Source organism: Ambystoma mexicanum, chromosome 5p (assembly GCF_040938575.1).
Source record: "Ambystoma mexicanum isolate Mex_15411 chromosome 5p, UKY_AmexF1_1, whole genome shotgun sequence".
Classification (NCBI taxonomy): Eukaryota; Metazoa; Chordata; class Amphibia; order Caudata; family Ambystomatidae; genus Ambystoma; species Ambystoma mexicanum.
In genome coordinates, this window is record NC_090930.1 from 148,324,538 (window position 1) to 148,342,598 (window position 18,061).

Sequence of the window (18,061 nt, forward strand, 5' to 3'; positions counted from 1 at the left end):
TCTTCCCTCCTGAGGGAAGTTTTGGAGGAACGTTTCCTGGGCCAGTACTTACCTGATTGGACCCCGCCTTGTGCCGGGGAGTCCACACATACCCCAAGATGGGTCTGTTACCCTTGTATCTAGGGCTGATATAGGTGGCAGGGTCAGATGGATCATTGGTTGGATACCCTGTCTGGCTACTCTGCCTCTCATTCTGCTAATCGGTGTTAGCGGGAGGAATATTTTTAGGACCCCTCATTTCCAAATCCAATATGTGGGTATTTTTCACCTCTGCTTTCATTGCAGCAGCAGGTGTGCTTGACGGTTTGGGGTTTTTAGGGTTATTTTTATTTTCAGAGGGCTTTTGTACTTCATAAATCTGGGTGGCTTGTTCTATCACCCAATCCAGGGTCCTACACTCATGGAAGTCCCTTACCAGTTGGATCATAATGTATTTCGGGAGCGCATGGAAGAAAGTGTTAATGAACGCAAATGCCTGTTTCAGCTCTTGCACAAACTCTCTAGGTGCTTCCCCACACTGCAGGTTGTAGGCCTCCTTACAGGCCTTATAAGGGTTTCGGTGAATCGAGAAATGCTTTAAGATAGCCACATTATAGATGGACCATCTTTGGTGATCTTGGTCCTCCAGCCCTGTAAAGAAGCTGGAGTGTTCCGGGGAGAATGTCCATTTGACGAACTCCATGGAATTCGTATCATTCTTGATACCAAATGAAGTCATTATCTGATCATAAAGTTCTAGATGATCCCATACTGAGTATTTGCCATTCTTATGGTAAGGAGTCATAAAGTTCTTTATGGCCTTTATCTGCCAAATTGGGTCTTTCACAAGACCCCTCTTCAGTTTGACAGACTTTCTTTCCGCTGCAACTGAGTCCACTCGCCCTCTGACTCAGAACTGCTACTATTGGTAGTCCACTCCCTGTCCTCTAGGCACTCCTTACCTGTCATGCCTCCTGCATTTCTACGGCATTTTCATGCCCGTGGGGGAACATCCTGGCACTTGCCCTGGCAATTGCAGCAACGCCGGGGTCGGCGCAGCTAGAGCACTACACTTCCCAATGGGACTTGGGTGTGGCACGCTCTTGGAACGCTCAATTCTTTGTATGCGTTCCAAGCCTCGCACAAAACATACTTCCTTTATCAAGCCTCACCCCCAGAAAGCCGATGCTCCCAAACCGTTGTATCACGTTGAGCAGCGTTTATCTGAAGCTTTCTAGTTTTCCCTGTTTACCTGGTTCTTGACTCCTGCTTGCCTCTCGGACTCTGTTTCCTGCCTCCTGATTCTGCTTTGACGCCTTTCCGATCAGCCTTGCCTAATGGACCACAGAACTCTTACCGGACTGCCTTTGGACTCCCTTCCTTATCTCTAGTGCTCGGCTCCCTTCCTGGCTCTGGGCTCTGTATCACTGATCAGTTCCCGTTATTACGCCCCCTCCTCGAGTAGAGTATTAAGTCTTGTAAATAACTTTTTCTTGTAACGAGGCATTTCATAACACTCTGCCCTTGTTTGTTTCCGAACTTGGTTTATTTTTGTTTTGTTGTGTTTTTTTTGGAACACCTTGCCGCTTGCACAAGCTTTTGGAATAACAGGACACTTGGCAACCTTTGGATTGCTGGGACGCTTTGCTGTTTGTGCAACACTTTGGCTTGTTGGGACTCTTTACTGCTTTACCCAGGATTGTGTTTCTGCCACCTCCTTAGTAGCGTCCTCGTGCCGCCCGGGTCAGGGAATCCCATTTGCCTGGTCTTGGGGCGTTAGCAACCCTTTCACTGGAACACAATCAAAGGCGGCACCAGAAAACGTGCTCCTCCACTTTGCCTTGTGCGTTGCCACAAGTAGGTATTCCATAAACCAAGGAATTCACACAGGTAATATTGTGGGTCTTGTAGAGGGTAGAGGGAGTGATTTAATGCCATGAACAACGGTAATTAATGATGACCTTGTTTCCTTCCCTCTAGCTCTGCTGTGCATTCCGCCTTTTTGCCTGAGCCCTGGCCGGACAGGTTTCATTACCCTGCAAGCCGTGCCTGTAGTCCGGTTGGTCTCCTGGACTGACGGCGGATCTGGCGCAGTACTACACTACCTCTATCGAACTGGGAATCCTTCCTAGAATGACAGGGTCTGGTCTCTTCTCCCCTGTGGTACTGTGGGCTCCCAGCGTCACTTCCCTTGTACTCCCCTTTCCGCACAGGTGGGTACTCATCTTCCTCTTCCCTTCTTCCGGGTATGGTGGAGAATTCCACCCACTTCCCTAAATGTGTGAAGGTTTTTAAAATTCTCTTTTGAGGCCTGGACTCTGGTTATTTTCTGTCTGCAAAGCAGACCAGGTGGTCCCTTTGTAACTTTAGTTTCTGCCAGCCTAACTCCCTGATCTTTTTATCATAGGAGCCCTCCTGGTCAGAAGTACATGATAGGGTATTTTTAAATCTGGGTAGAGATGAATACCCATCAATATCTGATAAGGACTGGCCTTCCAGCTCAGTTGGACTAGGCCCGGTTGAGTCCAGATGCCTCATGTTTGCCTGTTCTTGAAAACTGGCAAGCATGAAGTTAGCAGGAAAATAGGGGTTGGAACCTCGATTGCCATGGCGCTGGTTGTGGCATTTGCCAGAAAATGGTATCGTAATCTCTATGTAACTTATTTCAATGAGAATTAGAAACAGTTGGGTGATTAAAGTTGGTCAGATTTATTGTTGCATTGGTCAAATCACAATAGTCGCCCCAGATGGGCAGACAGGCTTGTTTAGAGTAGCATGTTGTTTATATGCTATTTGCATGTCATGAATTTCCAACACGTGTTTCAACCTAGGGTCTTTCTCAAGGCATCTAAGTGCGGCCCGGTTGGTCCTGGATGGGTGTAACTGAATAGCCTCTCAGGCCCGGCGGGCCTAGTAGTTCACCTCTTTTCTCACAGTGATCGTCTGATATCATAGCAGCCCTCCTGGTCAGAAGTACATGCTAGGGTATTTTTTTAAATCTGGGTAGAGATGAATACCCATCAATGTCTGATAAGGACTGACCTTCCAGCTCAGTTGGACTAGGCCTGGTTGAGTCCAGCTGCCTCATGTTTGCCTGTTCTTGAAAACTGTCTGGCATGAAGTTAGCAGCACCCTGTGCATATAAGGTGGTGAGTTGGCTTGAGGTCCATGGTTAAGAGGTCATCACTCCGTGATCAGGGGTGCCTTTCCATATGTGTAGCATTTCATATTCTACTAATTTGGTGTTCTATGTTCCATGTTCCATCTCTGCAATATGTGTGGGGAGACTGGAGCATAGAACATGGAATGTTGGTGGAAAGATGCTAGGGAGAAATGTTATAACATACATTTATTGTTGTGCTGTTGAAGAGCCAGTGGGCCAATCCTTCAACTTGAATAAACTCATGTAATATCCTCCTATGGTATTAAGCAACCTTATTTCAGTGGTGACGAGGATGGGCTTGTGAATCGAAACGGCAGCCCACTGAGTATCCGTTCACACCAAGAATATAGTTAACAGCATCATGTGTGAGCCACAGACCTCAAGAGCTGATCAGAAGATGTGCCCAAAAAAGGGCAGAAGCAAAGGGCACAACATGAAGTTGTGAGCGATTTTCGGAAAGTGTGAGTTACAGCACTTTTGGAGCTGGAGATAAACACATCCGTACGTGACTCTGGATGTTGAAGTAACTCTACATGCACCGCGAGTCGATTACTTGCAAAATCAAATAAGCCCACGCTATATGCCAAGAATTTCAAAGGAAATTTGATTTAAAGATATTGATCTTTATCATATCTAATGCATGAGATTTCCACAATCAAAAGCGGGAGGTTGCCCTAGCAACACAAACATGCTACCCATTCTCTAATTCTCAACGAAACTTTATCTAATCCTTTGGAAGTTAGAATCTCCTTGAGTGGTTTGTGGTCCGATCTTACACAAACTCTTTTTCATGTTCCACTAATTTGGTATTCTATGTTCCATGTTCCGTCCCTGCAATATGTGTAGGGAAACTGGAACATGGAACATGGAATATTGGTGGAAAGATGAAGGTAAAATGTATGTCTCGAAAAAGGGAATGCAACCACTGTTGAGCTGGTGCCATCAAATGAGACTGAAAATAAAACTTGATCCAAATGCCGAGGAAGTAGTATATGTTGTTGACCAAGAAACATCATCAGAACTGCTTGGACAACACTCAGTGTTTCGGGAGGAACTTGGCAGTTTAAAGAACTTTAGACATAGAATTATAATGTGACATGATGCCATTCGTGTAGTACAAAAAGTGAGGCTGGTTCCTTTATCGATAAAATCAGCTGTGAAAGGAGAACTTGAGAAGATGGAAGCACATGGCGTGATTGAAAGAGTGGAATCGTCTGAATGGGTTTCATCTTTAGTAATAGTACACAAACACGCATCCGGAAGTGCTTGGAAGTGCGGCTGTTGGGCTGTTGACCCTGTTACTCTGCTCCTGGGTGTGCTTGGACTGGCGCCGTCGGCAAGCTGAAGTTCGGCATTCTCTTCTACGGGCGAAACGCGCTCTATTTTGGACTTTGGTGGACTTTGAATCTGAGGCTCCGCCTATTGATACCGCCCACTGCCCACCGCCTGCTCACACGCCCACAGCCACTTCCACAAAAGCACTGGTGCTTGCGCATCCGGCGCGCGCCTCCGGAAGTGCTTGGAAGTGCGGCTGTTGGGCTGTTGACCCTGTTACTCTGCTCCTGGGTGTGCTTGTCCTGGCGTCGTCGGCAAGCTGAATTTCGGCATTCTCTTCTACGGGTGAAACGTGCTCTATTTTGGACTTTGGTGGACTTTGAATCTGAGGGTATATATTGCTTTAACTTTCTTTATTGAAAATTTGACCGCGGGACTCGCGAAGAAGCGAGTTTTACTTACTGTGCTCTTTCCTTGATTCCAGCTCCACCTATTGATACCGCCCACTGCCCACCGCCTGCTCACACGCCCACAGCCACTTCCACAAAAGCACTGGTGCTTGCGCATCCGGCGTGTGCATCCGGAAGTGCTTGGAAGTGCGGCTGTTGGGCTGTTAGGCTGCTGGCCGGTGTATGGGGTACGAGAAATCAGTGTTGGCTTTACGGTAGTCCCTTGATCCTCGAAGGTGTGTTCTTACTGTGCAATTTGGACACTATTGTATAACTTGCTAAATGGGGAAAGCCAAACTTCCACTCCGCAAAGATGCGAGAGCTGACTTCTTTATGGCAGTAAGTACCAGAACAGCGAGCTTAGCTCGAGCAGCAGCGCTACCGTTGCCAGAACCTAATGAGGATGAGGTTGAATTATTACAATGCACGCAACAATGTTCTTTACTGGAGAAGCAAATGGATGACAATATTGACCACTCACAATATTGATCCTTCCCAATTATTTTTTGGAGAAGTCGAACTAATTAATAATGTGCAGCTAAAAGGGGAGGTTCCAAATACAAGTAATGAATATGAAAACATCTCTCATGTGAATGAAAATGATTCTCAAGGCAATGTGAATTATAATTTGCTGGACTTCTCTATCAGTGCGAACTCTTCGGCCTCTGAATTTTCTGTAATGATGACCATCTTTAGCCGACTAATTTTGTCTGAATTACGCAAGCAAACAGATTTTCTAGCCAATTTAGCATCTGAATTCAGAGTATTACCAGATAAACTGTCAGATGCACTGAGAAAGGCATGGAAACATAATATGGAGTGGAAAGGGGAGCTTGGGACCCCGGGTAGCACAAAGATACCTCCTATAACAGAGATAATTATTTTGGAAGATTCCCAAGAGCAGACAACTGATCCAAATGGGGTAGTGGAGAGTACTTTTCAGGATGAAATTGAAAAAAGTAACCTGAAAACCAAAAATGACCTAAAAGGGTGTGAGAATGTGATGCCCGAATTTAAATTGTCAAAAAGACAGGAAAAAAAAATTGCAAAGCAAAAAAAGAAAAATATTCATAAAAATGGTGGAATAGCTAAAACATCTAGAAGGTGTTTGAGAGATGTAATCCAGGTGGATGAGAGTGAGGAATCATCGCCCTGGGCACATAGTCAACAACAAAGCATAACTATAACAGAGGTGGATACTCCAAGAGTCATAAAGGTTATGGACCAATCCACTCAAAGTGTCTATGTTGATGGGGAGAAACAACTATGGGAAGCAATGAAAAACAAAAATAATAGGGAAGACCTATACGAAATCTTTAATGTGGCTCAGCCGCAGGAAAATATGGCAGATATGGTAAGGCGCTTAAAGTCTAAAGAGGCAAATCATTTGACCCGAGCGGATAGACCCATGACAAAAAGTAAGACCATTGCAATGAATGAAACAGTAACTGACAAAGGGCCAGTCAAGATGTGGTCTCTATTTCTGTTAATACTGGTCTTGGTAGTAGGGATTGGAAAATTGCCCAGGGGAAAGAACCTAAAATTAATCAGAACTTGGCCTTGGGTAATACTAGAGTGTGTAATTTGGGTCAAGAAGAGAACATTGGGGGCAACAATGGAGGTAAGATGTCCTATAATGATGTCAGTGAGCCTAACAGGCTATTAGGCTCTCAATTAGAGACTGGGTCCAACAAGGGGGTGGAACATTTGAGTGAACCTTTGATAAGGAATGGGCACTCCAGTGATAACTGTAATTACGGGCAGCAGGTTCATCAGAAAACTGAAGGGAAAACGAAAGAGAATATGAATGATGATGCCCTTTATCAATCCATTATTAGAGTGTTAAGGGATAAACATCCTCAGGAGGCACTCAAACTCGGTAAGGAACCGTGTCAGAATAATGAGAGGGAGGGCACTTACGAAGAATATTGTATGGGTTTGAGTGGGGATGGGGGTGGTTTTGAAAGTGAAGTTAAGGGTGTCAAAGAGACTGACCAGCTCCATTCATTTCCGATACTTGATCTGAAAGATCCGGTAAAACCAGATCTACCAGGGCTGGTCTTGACAACGTTATTTACGGATCAAACTAATACCCCCCTCAATAGACCCTTCATATTGTCGCTTCTGGCGCAGATCCCGAACCTAAGTCTGATTGAATCAGCTGATATTTATTTGGTTGACTATATGCACAAGCAGAGGCTTGATTATGTTTGCCTTGTGACCCCGTCGTCACCTGTGGTCAGAAACCTAATGATGAGAGATGCGGAGCAATTTCATCGTAGAGGTTTCGATATATTTGAATATGCCCAGACCCAACCCCACAAATTAGGACCGATACGATACGATAATAGACCACAGAAGGAGGTTTCAGCAAAAAGGGAGGTGGGGGTGTGTGGTAATGTGCCTGAGAATGAAGAAAAACAGGACTGGAGATGGCTAGCCTTGACTCTGCGAGAGTCAATTGAGTCTCTTAAAAAACTAGGGAAGCCACTCTAGCTTATGAAAACCGAATTCAGAAACTTCTTAGCTGGAATTCAAGCGGTTCGGTGAATCTCTTACACAACCTAACCTTAATGAGGGAATTGGCACAATATGATATAGTGTTTATTCAAGAAACCTGGTCAAGGGTCCCCTTGTGTTGGGAGGGTTTTACAGTATGTTCATTATGTGCACAAGGGGGAGTTAGAGGTCGACCGAAAGGAGGATTATTAATTGCTGTAAAGAATCATTTGATTCCTATAAATATGGGTGAATGGGCTTTTGCTTATCATTTTCTGGTTGTGAGTTTCACGTTATTGTTTACCAATAAGGTTACACCCTTTTTGCTGGTAAATATATATTGGAATCCGGCTGAACACTCGGACAGGCAATTATGGTTGGAATTAAGTAATCTAGGATCCCTCTTAGAGAACTGGCTGCTTGTAAATGAAGGTGGACAGATTGTGATTGTGGGTGACTTTAATGCAGTTATTCGTGAGGACCGTTTAATTGGAGAGGTCCTGATCAACGACTTGGATGAAACTTCGCAATCAGTAGGGAATTCGAAATGTAGGGGGAGAATATGGTCTCACTTTTCTGAGGTCTGGGGTCTGGAAATACTGGTAAATCCTCGTCCAACATGGAAAGCCAGAGGCTACCATTCGATAATTGATTATGTCATATGCTCATTAGATTTGTTTAACAATTCGGGTAAATTTGACATCGTTGAGAATACCTTGAGTGATCATTGTATGCTAATTCTGCAGATTGGTACAATAGAATCAACTGATCCCAAAATGATGTTTAATTATAATTTGAAAGTAAATTACACAGGGAAACGAATCATATGGACGGGGGAAAAGTCGAGTAAATTTTGCTAATTCCATGATTGAAGATCTGGAGACCTTTTCTAAACTAAAGAGGATATCGACCTATTCAGCACTTAAATTCACAGATTATATTAATAGTTCCCTCTCAAAACTGGGGACTCGACGCAATAATGCGAACTTGGATATGAAATGGAAATCCCATAATTTTGATGGGGAAGTCAGGGATAAAAAGCGTAGGATGAGGAAGGAGATTAGACATATCAAGAAATCAGGGCTTACCTTTTTAATTATGACTGACAAAATTAAAAAAAATCAAACAAAGTTATAAAAATTGGTCCATACACCATCGGATAATTAGATGCCAGAGAAATGGGGAAATTATGCTATCTTCCTTGAGAGGAGTTAACTCAAGACATTTTTGGCATTTAATAAATAATCTGGATAAACCCTAGAAAGAGGTACTTCTGAACCCCATTAATGAATCAATGTGGAGGGGACACTTTGCTAATCTGTACCATGTTAATAAAGAAGCGGCATCTTTGACATGGAAGCATGAACCGGAATGGCTTTTGAACTTTAACACGTGGGACATAAAAAACGTAATTGTCAAATCCAAAAATTCAGCAGCACCCGGTCCAAATAATTTATCCAACAAAATCCTTAAGTGTAACCCCGAACTATGGGCAAACATACTCTCTCTCTTGTTTATCAATATATTAACAACTAAAACTATCCCGTTGTCCTGGAGGGTATCTATTATTATCCCTATTTTTAAAAAGGGCTCCCGATTAAGTCCCACGAGCTACAGGCCAATAGCCATCGCCGACCCAGAATCTAAATTGTTCTCATCATTAGTTCTAAGAGACATCCAGAAATGGATAGACGATAAACAGAAACTGGACATGAGACAATTTGGTTTTAGGAAAAACATGGGTACTGAATGTGGGGGGCTGATTCTGAATTGCTTGAGAGCTGAAGCAATGAAGAAGGTTGATACTTCGGTTTTTGTAGCTTCAATGGACTTGAGCTCCGCTTTCGACTTGGTGGACAGGAGCATTCTGTGGAAAAGACTAAGAGATCTAAATATGCCTGCAATCCTGTTAGATATAGTAAGGGCAATTTACTCCCAGACTGCTGTGAAAGTCAGATTAGACTCAGAGGGCACCCTTTCTGATGAATTTACTATACAAAACGGTTTGCGCCAGGGTTGTAGATTAGCACCCACAATTTTCAATCTATATGTGAGTGGCACGAATCAGGCGCTCTTAAATAAGGGACTGGTGCCCCCTAGACTCTTGAATACGCGCCTGGCCTGGTTAGCATATGCGGATGACTTTCTCATCATAGCTACCACTAAGGTAGGACTGCAAAGAATGCTTACTGCCTTTCAGGGGTTCATTGATTCAATAGCATTAAAAATGAATCCTGCTAAAACAGTGATAGTCCGCCTAGGTAGGAAGAACAAAAAGTCAAACATGTTATTGTGGTTATCGGGTACCACCCGACTTAAAGCACAGTTGGAGTTTAAGTACCCTGGCTTTGTAATTGCTGGTGCGAACTGGAGACCTCTGCTCAGGACACAACTGAAACTGATGGTGGATATTGCCATTAGGCAAATGCGTGCTCTTGATGCAAAATTTGGGAAATTCTCAATGACCCCTTTGAGAGAATACTATACAAAAAAAGTCATTCCTCGCTTAACATACGGAGCAGAATTTCATTCTGCAAGATCTGAAGAAGAGTGGTCACATATAGAAAGTTATATTTGAAAATCAGTTATGTACCTCTTACCGAAATGTATTCCTTACCATCTAATTAAATATGAACTGGGGCTAAATTCTCTGCAGGCGTTGGTTACCTGGAAAAGAATGATGCTGTGGAGGAAGTGTAACTCCGTAGAGACCAACTCATTGTATACTCATGCTGGTTGGGATATAGGAAATCCTTTTATTTCTTTGTTGAATGAGGACATTTTAAAAAGTCTGTAGTTTTTGGGTATGTCAGTTACCTCTCTAATGAACAACCCCTCAAGGGTGAAAGAAAGTATTTTGGGGTTTGATTGGATACAAACAAAAAATGCTATTCTCAATTCAAAATTGTATCAACAATTGTGTGCTTTAAACAAATGGTTTCCAGCGATAGAGACCTACTTATCTAAGTACCCAAATAAAACAATTCGTAATGATCTTATGCGTTTTAGATTCAACGTAATCCCGACAAATCAGATTAATTCAATTAGATTGACTGTTCAAGGATCGTGGTCATGGTGCAGATTTTGCTGTATAGAAAGTATGGTTGAGGACCTGAAACATATACTTTTGGTCTGTCCAGCACTTAGGGAACAAAGACTTCTATACTTTGGTCAATATGTGCATAACACGGCGAATGTGGACAGAGAATTTATCTGGTACAAAATGCTACACAATAGTTATGGCAATTTAAATATCAGGGTTGCAATTTTTCGGAGAAAAATGTGTGCTCTGTTTTAAAGTTTCAATACGAAGTTAACTTTTCTATCGTTCTTGCTTAGCTGTGCTATAGGTTTTCTTTTTTTTCCTTTTATGAATTATGTATGGTAATTAATTTGGTCTCTGATTATTTGTATTTGTGAGATTACGCAAAAGATAAAGTATTGGTTGTATCTTTGTGTGTGAACTTTGTAAAGGTTTTTATAAACCAAAACAAATAAAGAATAAAAAAATAAAAATAGTACACAAACCAACGGGAAACTGAGTTTGTGTATTGATCTCAGATGTGTGAACAAATACGTGATTCCCAATAGGCATCCCCTACCTAACACAGCTGAAATGCTAGGCACAATTAAAGATGCACACATAATTAGTAAATTAGATTTGAAATCTGCCTACCATCAGAACACATTGCATCCCCTTTCTAGAAATACTGCCTTCATTAACACAGAGGGTTTGTTTTAATGTAAAAGGATGCCGTTTTGGGCTCATATCTGCAGCAGCTGTGTTGCAGCGTATAATGTATCAGTTGTTCCATCATATGCAAGGGGTGCTATGCTTCCACGATGATGTGTTAGTTTATGGAAAGGACTAAAAAGACCACGACAGTAGGATTCATAAAGTGTTAGATATGTTTAAAGAAGCTGGTCTTACATTTAGTAAGGATAAATGTAAATTTTACAGATCCAGTATACAATATCTAGGACATGAGATTCTGATAAAGGTATCAGACCTAAAGAAGAGTTAGTGAACACCATTCTCAATTTTCCCAGTCCTGATAGTAAAGATAAGTTTATCTCATTTTTTGGGTATGGCTGAATATTATGCCAAGTTTATCCCCGACTTGGCAAGTAAAGTCTTTCATCTGAGAAAACTAGTAAAGAAACATGTGAAATTTGACTAGAATGACCAGTGTGAATGTGAATTCAGTAAGATAAAGGTGGATTTAAACAGTGCCCACATTAAAAACGTTTAATCCCAACAAAAAGAGTATTCTCACCACAGACGCCAGTAATCATGGTTTGGGGCTGTGTTATCACAAATAGAAGGTGGAATAGAGTATCCTATCAAGTTTCCCTCAAGAGTTTTGATGGAAGCGGAATGCAATTATTCCACCATTGAGAAAGATCCGTTGGCTGTAAAAGGGGCCATTGAGACATTTTGTTCGTTCATTTGGGGAACAGAGTTTGTGGTAAGGTCGGACCACAAACCACTCAAGGAGATTCTAACTACCCAAGGATTAGATACATTTTACTCAAGCATTAGAAAATGGGTAGCAGGTTTGCAGGAGTATAATTGGGATGTGGAATTTGTTCCTGGTTTCAAAAAAAATGTGCTGACTGTTTGTCAAGATTAACCATTATTATTGATAGCTCGGATGATGATGGAAGTGATGAGGAACAAATATTAAATGTATATCAAGAAATAGTATCAGAAGATGATTGGGCACAAGCCATGGCATCAGATGAAGTTCTTAAAAGAGTGAAAGAGCGGCTGGAAAGAGGAGCAAAAGGTAATGAGATTAGGAAAGATGAGCATCCGGAGGCTGTCAGACATGTGTTTGATGAACTACATATTAATAAGAGTTTCATTTTGAGGGGTGACAAATTATATCCACCCATCGGAATAAGAGAGAAGATACTACAGTTAGCATATGAAGGACACCAAGGTATGACTAAGACAAAATAACTTGTCAGGCAAGGTTATTGGTGGCCGGGATAGATTTAGAAGTGGAAAGGCTCATTAGAGAATGTTCTATTTGCGAAGACTCTGCCAAAGAGTACATCGCAAAGCAAGAACCTATGACTATTATGTCTATACCCACCATACTATGGGAATGTGTAGGACTAGTTATTGTTGGTCCAGTGAGAAGTCAAGGAACTTTGAGATTTTGTATAGTGCTCATTGACATGCTATCTAGTTGGGTGGAGATTAAGTGGGTGCAGAATATTTGTTCTAAAGATATCATTTCATTTTTGGATGTAATCTTTGAAAGGGAAAGTTATCCCAAAACACATATTACCGACAATGGAGTACAATTGGAATCAGAAGAAATGAAAACATTTCTCAAAGACAATGGAGTTGAGTATAGAACGAGTACAATCTATCATCCCCAAACAAATGGTATCGTTGAGAGATTCAACAAGGTGATAAAGAACAGTATCAGGGGTGCTTTAGCAAGTAATGCTACTTGGAAAAAAGCTGTTGAAGAAACTGTTGTTGCACATAGATTTACACCACACACCACAACAGGGGTTTCCTCTTTTGAAATGCTGAGAGGTAGAAAACCAAACACAAGACTATGTCCTTCGTGGTTGGGCATAACGTGCAAAAAGAACATTGATTTTAAGGATGTGAGAGAGAAAATATCTCACAGAGAAGTAATATAATATGTTTTTGATGCGAGAAAAGCTGTAAAGGAATGTTGTGTGAAAGTGGGTGATTGGGTGAGAATTAAGCTTCCACAAATCAATGCTAATGAACAAATGAAGTGGTCAGAACCTATACAAGTACTAGAAAGATTCCATGGAGCTGTAAGAGTCTCAGATGGTAGAGTGTGGAACGTGAACAGGGTGTGCAAGTGTTCTAAGCAAGTGACCAGGAGTAGTAATATGGTTAAAGGTAGTGAGGAATATGAGAAGGATAATACATCTGGGAAAGGAAAATTCCTGGAAGAGAAAGTTGTTTCCCGTACCAAACGTTGTAGGATTACGTGAGCTAATACTAGGCCATTCTGCAAATTATAAAATGTAAAACTGTTTTCCAAGACAATCAATAACACATTGTAATATTGCATATTCTGTACATCATATGTTATTTTTTGTATTGTTGTGTTTCCTTATATTCCAAATTTTAGTAAAGATTTTAGTTGTGTTATAAATATGTATACAGAAGGGAGGTGTGTAGCGTTTCATCTTCCACTAATTTGGTGTTCTATGTTTCATGTTCCATCTCTGCGATATGTGTGGGGAGACTGCAACATTGAACATGGAATGCTGGTGGAAAGATGCTAAGGAGAAATGTTATAACAGACATTTGTTGTTGTGCTGTTGAAGAGCCAGTGGGCCAATCCTTCTACTTGAATAAACTCATGTAATATCCTCCTATAGTACTGAGCAACCTTATTTTAATACCCTAACTGGTCAGAGTGCCTCAAAGCCTGTTTGTTTTTTGCTATTTCATTTTCCAACCTCTCAGATTTGTTTTTCTCAGCCCCTACCCCTTGGGGATATATGGAGGCCTGAGTTTTCAACTCTGATACCAGTGCTTGAGTATGCTTTCTAGCACTTGATTTTGCGCCAATACTCGGTCACTGCGTCCCCTGTTCTCCTCACAAAGGGACTCATTTTCCTTCTGTGAGGCTTCTATTGTCTGGGCGAATTCAGACCTCTTCTTTTGCAGGAGACTAGTCTCCTCCCATTGTGCACATTTGGCCTGTGTTTACTGCTCTATGTCAAACTCTGCTTGCCTCACATGTTCCATTAATGTTTAATTTTCTATCCACATATCAGTCAGTTCCTGCGAACATAACTTACTTTTTTCCATGTCCGTCCTTAACTGATGCACTTCCTGACACAGGGCCCTATTATATTTACTCAATTTGCTATTCTCTTCCCTGAACTGCTCTATCTGTTGTTTCAGAGTGTTCAGATCTTGGCACATCTGATCGAATTCCCCATGGGAATTCACATCCCTAATGATCAACTGGCTATTTTCAGCTTTCTGTTCTTTAATCTGCGTTTGAAATGCAAAAATGTCCTCTAAGCAGGCTCTATTGTGAACAACCAGCTTCATTTGTGTTGACTCGCTTCTCAGGTTTTCAACACCTTCTTGATACTCCTCTTTCAGTGCTGAAAATTGAGCCTCTCGCATTAAATTCACTTGCTGCCGTGTCACTAACTCATCTTTTAGCTGCCAAATAATGTCTTCTAATTTCAACATTGAAATTTTTGCTCTCTTGCGCTTTTTCCTATAATTGTTTCACTCTCTCTGAGCTTGATCCAAAAGCTCAGACTGGTTTTGCACAGAGGCTACATTATCCTGATATGTTTCTTCCATGATCATAACATGGAAGTACATATATGCTGTGAACTGAGCCATTTTAATTTCCTCATCTCTGCTAGTCTGTGTCATATAAAAGTTTGTCAAGGCCTGATGTAACATCCCATTATCCTGCCACATATCAACATTTGCAGAGGTAACCTCCTGCATAATTCTAGCTTGCCACATTTCATGCTCCTGTTCTACCCATTCAGCTTTCATTAACAATTTGTATAGAAGGTGCTTCCTGGACATATTGATCTCTACGGTGCTCATTTTGAAAGGTGTTCTGCACCTAGTATGCTCTCTATGCAAGGGCAAACATATTAAAGCTGTTCCTGCTTAGTTTATAAGTACAATGACATCTCAAATCAACACTGTTCTATCTATACAACGTCCTGAAACCCAGGGCACAGGTCTGAATGGAGCCTTCGCAATGCACACAACTTTCCATCCACTGCAATACAATAACACCCAAATGAATAGTCTGCTGATACTGCACTGTCACGAGTGAAAACTCTTTGTCAATCCCAGTCGAGCCCCCAGTTTTGTTGCGGTTTATTACATGGTCACACTCAACTCAGGGAGTTCCTTTTCCCCCAATCAAGGTGGCGCACAACAAATCACTATTATTTTGATTCAGGTTCAATTTGGAAAGGCCTCAAATTTGTCTTGCACCCAACCTCCAAAAATACCCGGTGCCACGATGGACTACGAACCAGGCCAGTTTGTAGTAATAATATATATTTATTAATTTATTGAAACCAAAATTACCAAACAGACTAACATTAGCCACCAATGCTGTGGCAACACAAGAACAAAAATGACTCTTGTAATGCCACCAACGCAGAGATAATCCTGAGATATGCAGTCACAATTTCCCCCAGTTTCTTTTCAAATCACCAACCAATACAGAAAAAGAACACTTCAAGACACCCAGTGATTGCTTATTTGGTTATAATACTTATTCTCCCAGCAACCCCGACCCTGCACCATCAATTAGACTTCACCCCTCTGAATTGAAGGCCAGTGGCAGAGAGTGGGAAAACAATGGGAAAATTGTTTTGGGTTCAATGACCAAGTTCTGCTAGAAATGCACTCTTTGGAAAAGGGATTCAAGAGGGTAAATCGTTTTTCACTTATTACCACGGATGCAATATGAGGGAAAGAAAAGCAATGGTAAAATTTGTAAAAATGTGTAAAAAAGAACAGGCAGGGCTTTGTGGTTTGGGTCAGAGCACAATGGGAACAAAGGAGCAATTTCATTTTTTCCACTATCCATACAAAGGAAAAACAAGGCTTCACATTTCTGATTTAAAATTAAGGGGATCCATGGGGAATTTTGTTTTGCACTCTGCACACTCACTTGGAAACAGGGTTTTCGGATTCATTCTTTTGGATTGAGGACCCCTTCCTCCCCCAACTTCTGTACCGAAGTCAGGGGTTTTCTTACAAATAGTCAATCAAATCCTTATGTTTATACCAGCTCAAAACACACTGGGAGGAGCTTGTTAATTTTGAATGCTAACAAAACACATAGCGTGATTTCTATAGGGGAATTTATTGATTTACTTTAATTAAATATGCTAAGGATCTACACAGACAGGGTATTTTGCTATGGGGAAATAACTAGAACAATACTTGAAAAATGCAGGGTCTACACAATTTATGACTTTGGGATAGTTTTACTTACAGAAGAGGCCTTGTGATGGGCATCAGGGAACAGCAGGGCATCTCTGGGACAGCCAGGGTGTCAGTCAAGGTTAGTCACCTCTGGCGCCTTCAAGGAGTCGCAGTCAGCTTCTATATGTCTCCTGGTCCATGTCACCAATGCAATATTTGGGGCCTCTCTGCTTGGGTGTTTCTCACAAGAGTTCAGCAGCAGGTTATCTCCCGGAATAAGTGAAAAGGCTCTGTTCTGATGCAAACCGGTTTACTTAAAGGCCAAATGACATCACAAACTTGTCATGATTCCCACGGAAGGGAATGGTTGGTTTTCTCTACCCAACTCCCACTTGTGTACTAATAAGACAAGGAGATGAGGGGTGTGAGTTAGGACAGCTGAGGGAGGAGAATGCTTTGTCATACCAAACTGGCATGTGGGGTTGGCATGTTCAAACTTTGAAAATCTATCAACATGGCATGTACTCTAAATTTTCAAATCTTTATATGTATGGATATATTTTTAAGAACTCCATTTTAAGGCCAATCAGATGATGCTAATCTGAAGTCGGCACATCCTTCCTAAGCAGGGATATGGTTTTTCTTTGTTTTCTCAGGAGCCGTATCAGTGAAAAATATGCCACTTCATAGTTCCCATGTAAATTTTGTCCTTCACCCTCACACCAGCTTTCAAATCTCTCAGAATCAAGGGTAGGCCCAAATCACATTTTCCTTAATAACTTCTGTTATGTTTATCACACATAAATCATTTTGACATGGTTCAAAGGGGGTTACTGTGACCTTTAATAAAAGTCTGGAATGAGCGTTGCGGCATATATGTTGTGCTTTTTTTGCAATCAAATGTATTTTTCTATTAACTAAACTCCAGCACACATGGCTCGCTCACTCGGGCCCCCACCTTTGTGCTCTTAAATTGCATTTCCCTATAAGCATGTGGCCAATCAGATGCTGGCTCATGTTTATCTTAGCCTATCCCTTCTCGGCCTTATAATGGCACTGGCTGCCACTTTAATGCACAATTTATGGGAGTTGTGACCTCAAGGTCACTTCTGCTGAAAAGACAGGCACAGCTTTATCTATTTCCACCATTGTTTCCATCAAGAGCAGTGTATTTCTTTATATTTTTAAGCAATGGGCCTGATTGATTGTTGACAACTAGACCTTCCTCTCCAGTACCAGCAGAGGAAAGGTCTTTGAGGTTAAAGTTTCATTTCAGGAGAAATGAACGGCTGCATGTAGAATTCTGAAAGAAATGGCTTTCAACTCACACACAATGCCTTTTACGTGAAATTTTATAAGGCACCTCGCCTTATATCCATGTGTAATGTACTTCTTTAATCTCACAGTTGCAAAAGACATGAGTATCACTTCTGGATTGTTCATATGTATAGGGCAGTTATATGAGAACCCATGTTCACCTTGAAACCCAGTAGGCACTTCTCTCTGCATACTGTCATTTAGGATGTGAAAAAAGGAGTCATTTTATTTCTTATAAATACACAAAGCTTGGTTTCACTTGAGATTTTGGGATCGCAGTCTCATTTTGCATAAAGATATTGTACACGCTGCTATCTGTCTCTTTAAGTAGAAAGTGTAGCTTTCCATGGATTTAGTAAAACAGCATTGTCAGCAACATTCTTTCTTTTCCTTGCTGGAATGCATTGTGCACATCTTTGCACTTTTGAGATGTAAGCC